The sequence below is a fragment of the Etheostoma spectabile genome, unplaced genomic scaffold (genome assembly GCF_008692095.1).
Source record: "Etheostoma spectabile isolate EspeVRDwgs_2016 unplaced genomic scaffold, UIUC_Espe_1.0 scaffold00018758, whole genome shotgun sequence".
Lineage (NCBI taxonomy): Eukaryota > Metazoa > Chordata > Actinopteri > Perciformes > Percidae > Etheostoma > Etheostoma spectabile.
The window spans coordinates 1-8,788 of record NW_022604442.1 but is presented as its reverse complement, the minus strand read 5'-3'; the positions used below and the strand labels follow the sequence as shown (position 1 = coordinate 8,788).

Sequence of the window (8,788 nt, the reverse complement as noted above, 5' to 3'; positions counted from 1 at the left end):
GTTAGCGAGGGCCCTCCATCGCTGCTTGCAGCTTAATTATTATTATTCTTTCTTTCTTTCTTCTTTTTCCGTCAATGAATGCCTTTTTGGAGGACTTATCATATTCAAAAAACTCACCAAATTTGGCGTTCGCATCAGTCTGGTGAAAATTACGTATTTTAATGGTTTCGGGAATAGGCGCACAAAAATGGCTCGCTAGCGCCACCTACAATATACGAAAATTCAGCCCCTGCACTACGTATCGTAGACTCACGAAACTTGGTACACATATGTATCATGGCAGGGCGGACATAAAACTCCATTGTAGCCCCCCCAAAACCAACAGGAAGTCCGCCATTTTGTTTTGATGTGCGAAATTAGTGCGATTTTGCCCATTTCCACATGTCGTACTTTGACGAACTCCTCCTAGAGCTTTCGTCCGATCATCTTCAAACTTGGTGTGTGTCATCTTAACACGTTAACGATGAAAAGTTATTAAAAGAAAAACTTTTCGTCATAGGGCGTGGCCGTGCAGGGCGGCCATTTGTGCGATTCGCCAAACAGGAAGGGTGTAACTTGAGCGTACGTGTCCGATTAGCTCGAAACTTTTCACGATTCATCAGAGTCCCGCCCCTGACGACATCTACACGCCGCTATTGGCTCAAAGTCATAGCGCCCCCTAGTGGCAACCAGAAGTAGGCCTAAAACACACGTGCTATACTTTAACGAACTCCTCCTAGAGATTTCATCTGATCATCTTCAAACTGGTGTGTATATCCTAAGTGTTACCGATGAAAAGTTATTAAAGAAAAACTTTTCGTCATACGGTGTGGGCGTGGCATGGCGGCCATCTTGAGTGTTTAGGCAATGAAGATTAAGTGGCTGTAACTACAGTGTACGTTGTCGTATCTGCTGAAATTTCCACAAAACACCAAGAGTCCAGGCCTGAGGACACCTACAGGCCAATATGGACTTTTGGAGATAGCGCCACCACCTGGCAACAGGAAATAAGCCTTATATGACAAACCATCCGATTTACATGAAACTTAGAACGTGGTGTCTACATGTGATACTGAGGCGGGCCTAATATATGACCACGCCCAGTCACTCAGGCCACGCCCCCTTTCATAACCATTTGAACCGTTTAACTTAGATACTTATGTGAGGTGTCATTGAACTCAGCAAGACTTCCCTTTTTATTGGTGATGTTTGACCGCCCCCCTATGATGCGGCCACGCCCCCTTTCCTAGATAAGGAGCTGTATGACGTATAGCTTGGTAAGGTATCAATGAACTCAGCAGAGACTTTCTTTTTTATTGGTGATGTTTGACCCGCCCCTTTATGATGCGGTCACGCCCCTTTCACAGATGATGACTGTATGACGTAAGGCTTTGTAAGGTATCAATGAACTCAGCAGAGACTTCCTTTTTTTATTGGTGATGTCTGACACGCCCCCATATGATGCGGCCACGCCCTTTCACAGATAATGACCTGTATGACATATAGGCTTGTGTGAGGTATCAATGCACTCAGCAGAGACTTCCTTTTTTATTGGTGATGTCTGACACGCCCCCTTATGATGCGGCCACGCCCCCTTTCACAGATAATGACTTGTATGACGTATAGGCTTGTGTAAGGTACCAACGAACTCAGCAGGGAGTTCACTTTTCATGGGCGACGATTTTCAGCGTACGAGTGACGTGCAAATACGCGGTCGCAAGGAGAGGCGTCCGCCAGTAACCCCGAATGGCGCGGGTTAGCGAGGGCCCTCCATCGCTGCTTGCAGCTTTAATTAGGGCCGAGCGCCGACAGGCGGCGAGGCCTATTGGAACTGAAGGAATTATTATTATTATTATTATTATTTTGTCAAATGAATTGCCTTTTTGGAGGACTTATCATATTCAAAAACTCACCAAATTTGGCGGTCGCATCAGGTCTGGTGAAAATTACGTTTTAATGAATTTTTTTTCGGGAATAGGCGCACAAAAATGGCTCGCTAGCGCCACCTACAATATACGAAAATTCAGCCCTGCACTACGTTAACGTAGATGTACGAAACTTGGTACACATATGTATCATGGCAGGGCGGACATAAAACTCCATGGTAGCCCCCCCCTAAACCCAACAGGAGTCCGCCATTTTGTTTTGAATGTGCGAAATAGTGCGATTTGCCCATTTCCACATGTCGTACTTTAACGACTCCTCCTAGAGCTGTTCGATCCAGCAGCTTCCACTTGGTGTGTGTCATCTTAACATGTTAACGATGAAAAGTTATTAAAAGAAAAACTTTTCGTCATAGGGCGTGGCCGTGGCGGGGCGGCCATTTTGTGCGATTCGCCACCGAAACAGGAAGTGGGTGTAACTCGAGCGTACGTTGTCCGATTACCTCGAAACTTTCCAGGACTCATCAGAGTCCGCCCCTGACGACATCTACATGCCGAACTTCGCTCAAAGTCATAGCGCCCCCTAGTGGCAACAGGAAGTAGGCCTAAAAGACAAGGTGCTATACTTTAACGAACTCCTCCTAGAGATTTCATCCGATCAACTTCAAACTTGGTGTGTATCATCCTAAGATGTTGACGATGAAAAGTTATTAAAAGAAAAACTTTTCGTCATACGGTGTGGGCGTGGCATGGCGGCCATTTTGGGTGTTTAGCGATGAAGATGAAATGGCTGTAACTACAGTGTACGTGTCGTATTGCTTGAAATTTCCCCAAACACCAAGAGTCCAGGCCTGAGGACACCCACAGGCCAAAATGGAGTTTTGGAGGATAGCGCCACATCGGGCAACAGGAAATATGCCTTATAAACAGGAAGTGAGTGTAACTTGAGTGGACATTGTCCGATTGCCTCAAAACTTTCCAGGTTTTCATCAGAGTCCGGCCCTGACGACATCTACATGCCGAACTTCGCTCAAGTCATAGCGCCCCCTAGTGGCAACAGGAAGTAGTTCTAAAGGACAAGTGCTATACTTTAACGAACTCCTCCTAGAGATTTCATCAGATCGACTTCAAATTCAGTGAGTCATCTTAAGATGTTGAAGATGAAAAGTTATTAAAAGAAAAAACTTTCGTCAAACGGTGTGGGCGTGGCATGGCGGCCATTTTGAGTGTTTAGCGATCACTGTTAAAATGGCTGTAACTACAGTGTACTTGTCAAATCTGCTTTAACTTTTCAGGATTCATCAGAGTCCGCCCCTGACGACATCTACACCCCGAAATTCGCTCAAAGTCATAGCGCCCCCTATTGGCACAGGAAGTAGGCCTAAAAGACAAGGTGCTATACTTTAACGAACTCCTCCTAGAGATTTTTACGATCAACTTCAAAACTTGGTCTGTGTCATCATAAGATGTTGAAGATGAAAAGTTATTAAAAGAAAAACGTTTCGTCATACGGTGTGGGCGTGGCATGGCGGCCATCTGAGTTTTTAGCAATGAAGAATTAAGGCTGTAACTACAGTGTACTTGTCGTATCTGCTTGAAATTTCCAACAAACACCAATGTCCAGGTGAAGACACCTACAGGCCAATATGGAGTTTTGGAGATAGCGCCACCACCTGGCAACAGGAAATAAGCCTAATGAAAAAACATCATCCGATTTACATGAACTTAGAACGTGTGGTCGACATGTGATAGTGAGGCGGCCCCTATATATGACCAGCCCAGTCACTCAGGCCACGCCCCCTTTATAACATTTGAACCGTGTAACATAGATACTTATGTGAGGTATCATTGAACTCAGCAGAGACTTCCTTTTTTATTGGTGATGTTTGACCCGCCCCCCTAGATGCGGCCACGCCCTTTCCAGATAAGGAGCTGTATGACGTATAGGCTTGTGTGAGGTATCAATGAACTCAGCAGAGACTTCCTTTTTATGGGGATGTTTGCACGCCCTCTTATGATGCGGCCACGCCCCCTTTCACACGATATGACTTTATGACGTGTAGGCTTGTGTAAGGTATCAATGAACTAGCAGAGACTCCTTTTTTATTGGTGATGTTTGACCCGCCCCCTTATGATGCGCCACGCCCCCTTTCACAGATAATGACCTGTATACGTATAGGCTTGTATGAGGTATCGATGAACTCAGCAGAGACTTCCTTTTTTATGGTGATGTCTGACACGCCCCCTTAGGATGCGGCCACGCCCCCTTTCACAGATAATGACCTGTATGACATATAGGCTTGTGTGAGGTATCAATGAACTCAACAGGGACTTCCCTTTTCATTGGCGACAGTTTTCAGGGTACGAGTGACGCGCAAATGCGCGGTCGCAAGGAGAGGCGTCCGCCGGTAACCCCGACTGGCGCAGGTTAGCGAGGGCCCTCCATCGCTGCTTGCAGCTTTAATTATTTATTTATGCTGTGGTCAAACTGCAAGTATTTTGAACTCTTACTTGAAATGTTGAACACTGAGATTGTTTATTTTAATTCTAAAGAAGAATGGTGCTTCAAAAAAAAAAAGTTACGTCCTTTATACAGTTTCCTTGTTTGCTCTACGTCCAGCAAAGAAGCCACAGCGCCTTAGGCTAACTAAAAAGCTTACAGCACCAGGTATTCCCAGGCGGTCTCCCATCCAAGTACTAAGCCGGCCCAACCCAGCTTGGCTTCCGAGATCAGACGAGAGCGGGCACTTTCAGGGTGGTGTGGCCGTATGCAACCATACAGGGCGAAATCCAGCTATTTCTAGATGTGAAGACCTGAACGTTCTCTTACCTTACTTAGACTTGGTGGACTTGTTGTCTTCCAGAACTTATTATTTATTTATGCTGTGGTCAAACTGCAAGTATTTTGAACTCTTACTTGAAATGTTGAACACTGAGATTGTTTATTTTAATTCTAAAGAAGAATGGTGCTTCAAAAAAAAAAGTTACGTCCTCTATACAGTTTCCTTGTTTGCTCTACGTCCAGCAAAGAAGCCACAGCGCCTTAGGCTAACTAAAAAGCTTACAGCACCAGGTATTCCCAGGCGGTCTCCCATCCAAGTACTAAGCCGGCCCAACCCTGCTTGGCTTCCGAGATCAGACGAGAGCGGGCACTTCAGGGTGTGGCCGTAAGCAACATACAGGGCGAAATCCAGCTATTTCTAGATGTGAAGACCTGAAGGTTCTCATACCTTACTTAGACTTGGTGGACTTGTTGTTCCAGAACTTATTATTTATTTATGCTGTGTCAAACTGCAAGTATTTTGAACTCTACTTGAAATGTGGAACACTGAGTTTGTTTATTATAATTCTAAAGAAGAATGGTGCTTCAAAAAAAAAAGTTACGTCCTCTATACAGTTTCCTTGTTTGCTCTACGTCCAGCAAAGAAGCCACAGCGCCTTAGGCTAACTAAAAAGCTTACAGCACCAGGTATTCCCAGGCGGTCTCCATCCAAGTACTAAGCCGGCCAACCCTGCTTGGCTTCCGAGATCAGACGAGAGCGGGCACTTTCAGGGTGGTGTGGCCGTAAGCAACCATACAGGGCGAAATCCAGCTATTTCTAGATGTGAAGACCTGAAGGTTCTCTACCTTACTTAGACTTGGTGGACTGTTGTCTTCCAGAACTTATTATTTATTTATGCTGTGGTCAAACTGCAAGTATTTTGAACTCTTACTTGAAATGTGGAACACTGAGTGTTTATTTTAATTCTAAAGAAGAATGGTGCTTCAAAAAAAAAGTTACGTCCTCTATACAGTTTCCTTGTTTGCTCTACGTCCAGCAAAGAAGCCACAGCGCTTAGGCTAACTAAAAAGCTTACAGCACCAGGTATTCCCAGGCGGTCTCCCATCCAAGTACTAAGCCGGCCCAACCCGCTTGGCTTCCGAGATCAGACGAGAGCGGGCACTTTCAGGGTGTATGGCCGTAAGCAACCATGCAGGCGAAATCCAGCTATTTCTATATGTGAAACCTGAAGGTCTAATACCTACTTAGACTTGGTGGACTTGTTGTCTTCGAGAACATATATTTATTTATGCTGTGGTCAAACTGCAAGTATTTTGAACTCTTACTTGAAATGTTGAACACTGAGATTGTTTATTTTAATTCTAAAGAAGAATGGTGCTTCAAAAAAAAAAGTTACGTCCTCAATACAGTTTCCTTGTTTGCTCTACGTCCAGCAAAGAAGCCACAGCGCCTTAGGCTAACTAAAAAGCTACAGCACCAGGTATTCCCAGGCGGTCTCCCATCCAAGTACTAAGCCGGCCAACCCTGCTTGGCTTCCGAGATCAGACGAGAGCGGGCACTTTCAGGGTGGTGTGGCCGTAAGCAACCATACAGGGCGAAATCCAGCTATTCTGATGTGAAGACCTGAAGGTTCTTTACCTTACTTAGACTTGGTGGACTTGTTGTCTTCCAGAACTTATTATTATTTATGCTGTGGTCAAACTGCAAGTATTTTGAACTCTTACTTGAAATGTTGAACACTGAGTTCGTTTATTATAATTCTAAAGAAGAATGGTGCTTCAAAAAAAAAAAGTTACGTCCTTTATACAGTTTCCTTGTTTGCTCTACGTCCAGCAAAGAAGCCACAGCGCCTTAGGCTAACTAAAAAGCTTACAGCACCAGGTATTCCCAGGCGGTCTCCCATCCAAGTACTAAGCCGGCCCAACCCTGCTTGGCTTCCGAGATCAGACGAGAGCGGGCACTTTCAGGGTGGTGTGGCCGTAAGCAACCATACAGGGCGAAATCCAGCTATTTCTAGATGTGAAGACCTGAACGTTCTCTTACCTTACTTAGACTTGGTGGACTTGTTGTCTTCCAGAACTTATATTATTTATGCTGTGGTCAAACTGCAAGTATTTTGAACTCTTACTTGAAAGTTGAACACTGAGATTGTTTATTATAATTCTAAAGAAGAATGGTGCTTCAAAAAAAAAAAGTTACGTCCTTTATACAGTTTCCTTGTTTGCTCTACGTCCAGCAAAGAAGCCACAGCGCCTTAGGCTAACTAAAAAGCTTACAGCACCAGGTATTCCAGGCGGTCTCCCATCCAAGTACTAAGCCGGCCCAACCCTGCTTGGCTTCCGAGATCAGACGAGAGCGGGCACTTTCAGGGGGTGTGGCCGTAAGCAACCATACAGGGCGAAATCCAGCTATTTCTAGATGTGAAGACCTGAAGGTTCTCATACCTACTTAGACTTGGTGGACTTGTTGTCTTCCAGAACTATTATTTATTTATGCTGTGGTCAAACTGCAAGTATTTTGAACTCTTACTTGAAATGTTGAACACTGAGATTGTTTATTTTAATTCTAAAGAAGAATGGTGCTTCAAAAAAAAAAAGTTACGTCCTTATACAGTTTCTTGTTTGCTCTACGTCCAGCAAAGAAGCCACAGCGCCTTAGGCTAACTAAAAAGCTTACAGCACCAGGTATTCCCAGGCGGTCTCCCATCCAAGTACTAAGCCGGCCCAACCCTGCTTGGCTTCCGAGATCAGACGAGAGCGGGCACTTTCAGGGTGGTGTGGCCGTAAGCAACCATACAGGGCGAAATCCAGCTATTTCTAGATGTGAAGACCTGAACGTTCTTACCTTACTTAGACTTGGTGGACTTGTTGTCTTCCAGAACTTATTATTTATTTATGCTGTGGTCAAACTGCAAGTATTTTGAACTCTTACTTGAAATGTTGAACACTGAGATTGTTATTTTAATTCTAAAGAAGAATGGTGCTTCAAAAAAAAAAAGTTACGTCCTCTATACAGTTTCCTTGTTTGCTCTACGTCCAGCAAAGAAGCCACAGCGCCTTAGGCTAACTAAAAAGCTTACAGCACCAGGTATTCCCAGGCGGTCTCCCATCCAAGTACTAAGCCGGCCCAACCCTGCTTGGCTTCCGAGATCAGACGAGAGCGGGCACTTTCAGGGTGGTGTGGCCGTAAGCAACCATACAGGGCGAAATCCAGCTATTTCTAGATGTGAAGACCTGAAGGTTCTCATACCTTACTTAGACTTGGTGGACTTGTTGTCTTCCAGAACTTATTATTTATTTATGCTGTGGTCAAACTGCAAGTATTTTGAACTCTTACTTGAAATGTGGAACACTGAGTTCGTTTATTATAATTCTAAAGAAGAATGGTGCTTCAAAAAAAAAAAGTTACGTCCTTTATACAGTTTCCTTGTTTGCTCTACGTCCAGCAAAGAAGCCACAGCGCCTTAGGCTAACTAAAAGCTTACAGCACCAGGTATTCCAGGCGGTCTCCCATCCAAGTACTAAGCCGGCCCAACCCTGCTTGGCTTCCGAGATCAGACGAGAGCGGGCACTTTCAGGGTGGTGTGGCCGTAAGCAACCATACAGGCGAAATCCAGCTATTTCTAGATGTGAAGACCTGAACGTTCTCTACCTTACTTAGACTTGGTGGACTTGTTGTCTTCCAGAACTTATTATTTATTTATGCTGTGGTCAAACTGCAAGTATTTTGAACTCTTACTTGAAATGTTGAACACTGAGATTGTTATTATATTCTAAAGAAGAATGGTGCTTCAAAAAAAAAAGTTACGTCCTTTATACAGTTTCCTTGTTGCTCTACGTCCAGCAAAGAAGCCACAGCGCCTTAGGCTAACTAAAAAGCTTACAGCACCAGGTATTCCCAGGCGGTCTCCCATCCAAGTACTAAGCCGGCCCAACCCTGCTTGGCTTCCGAGATCAGACGAGAGCGGCACTTTCAGGGTGTGTGGCCGTAAGCAACCATACAGGGCGAAATCCAGCTATTTCTAGATGGAAGACCTGAACGTTCTCTTACCTTACTTAGACTTGGTGGACTTGTTGTCTTCAGAACTTATTATTTATTTATGCTGTGGTCAAACTGCAAGTATTTTGAACTCTACTTGGAAAT

At 44.6% G+C, this 8,788-nt stretch overlaps 3 non-coding genes and 8 pseudogenes across 3 annotated transcripts; all 11 read right to left on the bottom strand.

Moving 5' to 3' along the window:
* Positions 1–4,515: 4,515 nt before the first annotated feature.
* On the bottom strand, positions 4,516–4,634 carry LOC116681889 (uncharacterized; annotated as a pseudogene).
* A 286-nt stretch (positions 4,635–4,920) lies between these two features.
* Positions 4,921–5,035, bottom strand: LOC116681886 (uncharacterized; annotated as a pseudogene).
* A 281-nt stretch (positions 5,036–5,316) lies between these two features.
* Positions 5,317–5,433, bottom strand: LOC116681883 (uncharacterized; annotated as a pseudogene).
* Positions 5,434–5,713: 280 nt separating this feature from the next.
* LOC116681881 (uncharacterized) lies at positions 5,714–5,830 on the bottom strand (annotated as a pseudogene).
* A 280-nt stretch (positions 5,831–6,110) lies between these two features.
* LOC116681885 (uncharacterized) lies at positions 6,111–6,228 on the bottom strand (annotated as a pseudogene).
* Positions 6,229–6,511: 283 nt separating this feature from the next.
* Positions 6,512–6,630, bottom strand: LOC116681888 (5S ribosomal RNA). The gene has a single exon (XR_004330157.1). It is a non-coding gene; the product is annotated as a 5S ribosomal RNA (ribosomal RNA).
* Positions 6,631–6,914: 284 nt separating this feature from the next.
* Positions 6,915–7,031, bottom strand: LOC116681882 (uncharacterized; annotated as a pseudogene).
* Positions 7,032–7,314: 283 nt separating this feature from the next.
* Positions 7,315–7,433, bottom strand: LOC116681887 (5S ribosomal RNA). Its single transcript, XR_004330156.1, has one exon. It is a non-coding gene; the product is annotated as a 5S ribosomal RNA (ribosomal RNA).
* Positions 7,434–7,717: 284 nt separating this feature from the next.
* Positions 7,718–7,836, bottom strand: LOC116681880 (5S ribosomal RNA). The gene has a single exon (XR_004330155.1). It is a non-coding gene; the product is annotated as a 5S ribosomal RNA (ribosomal RNA).
* A 286-nt stretch (positions 7,837–8,122) lies between these two features.
* Positions 8,123–8,240, bottom strand: LOC116681890 (uncharacterized; annotated as a pseudogene).
* A 281-nt stretch (positions 8,241–8,521) lies between these two features.
* On the bottom strand, positions 8,522–8,638 carry LOC116681884 (uncharacterized; annotated as a pseudogene).
* Between the last annotated feature and the right edge of the window lie 150 nt (positions 8,639–8,788).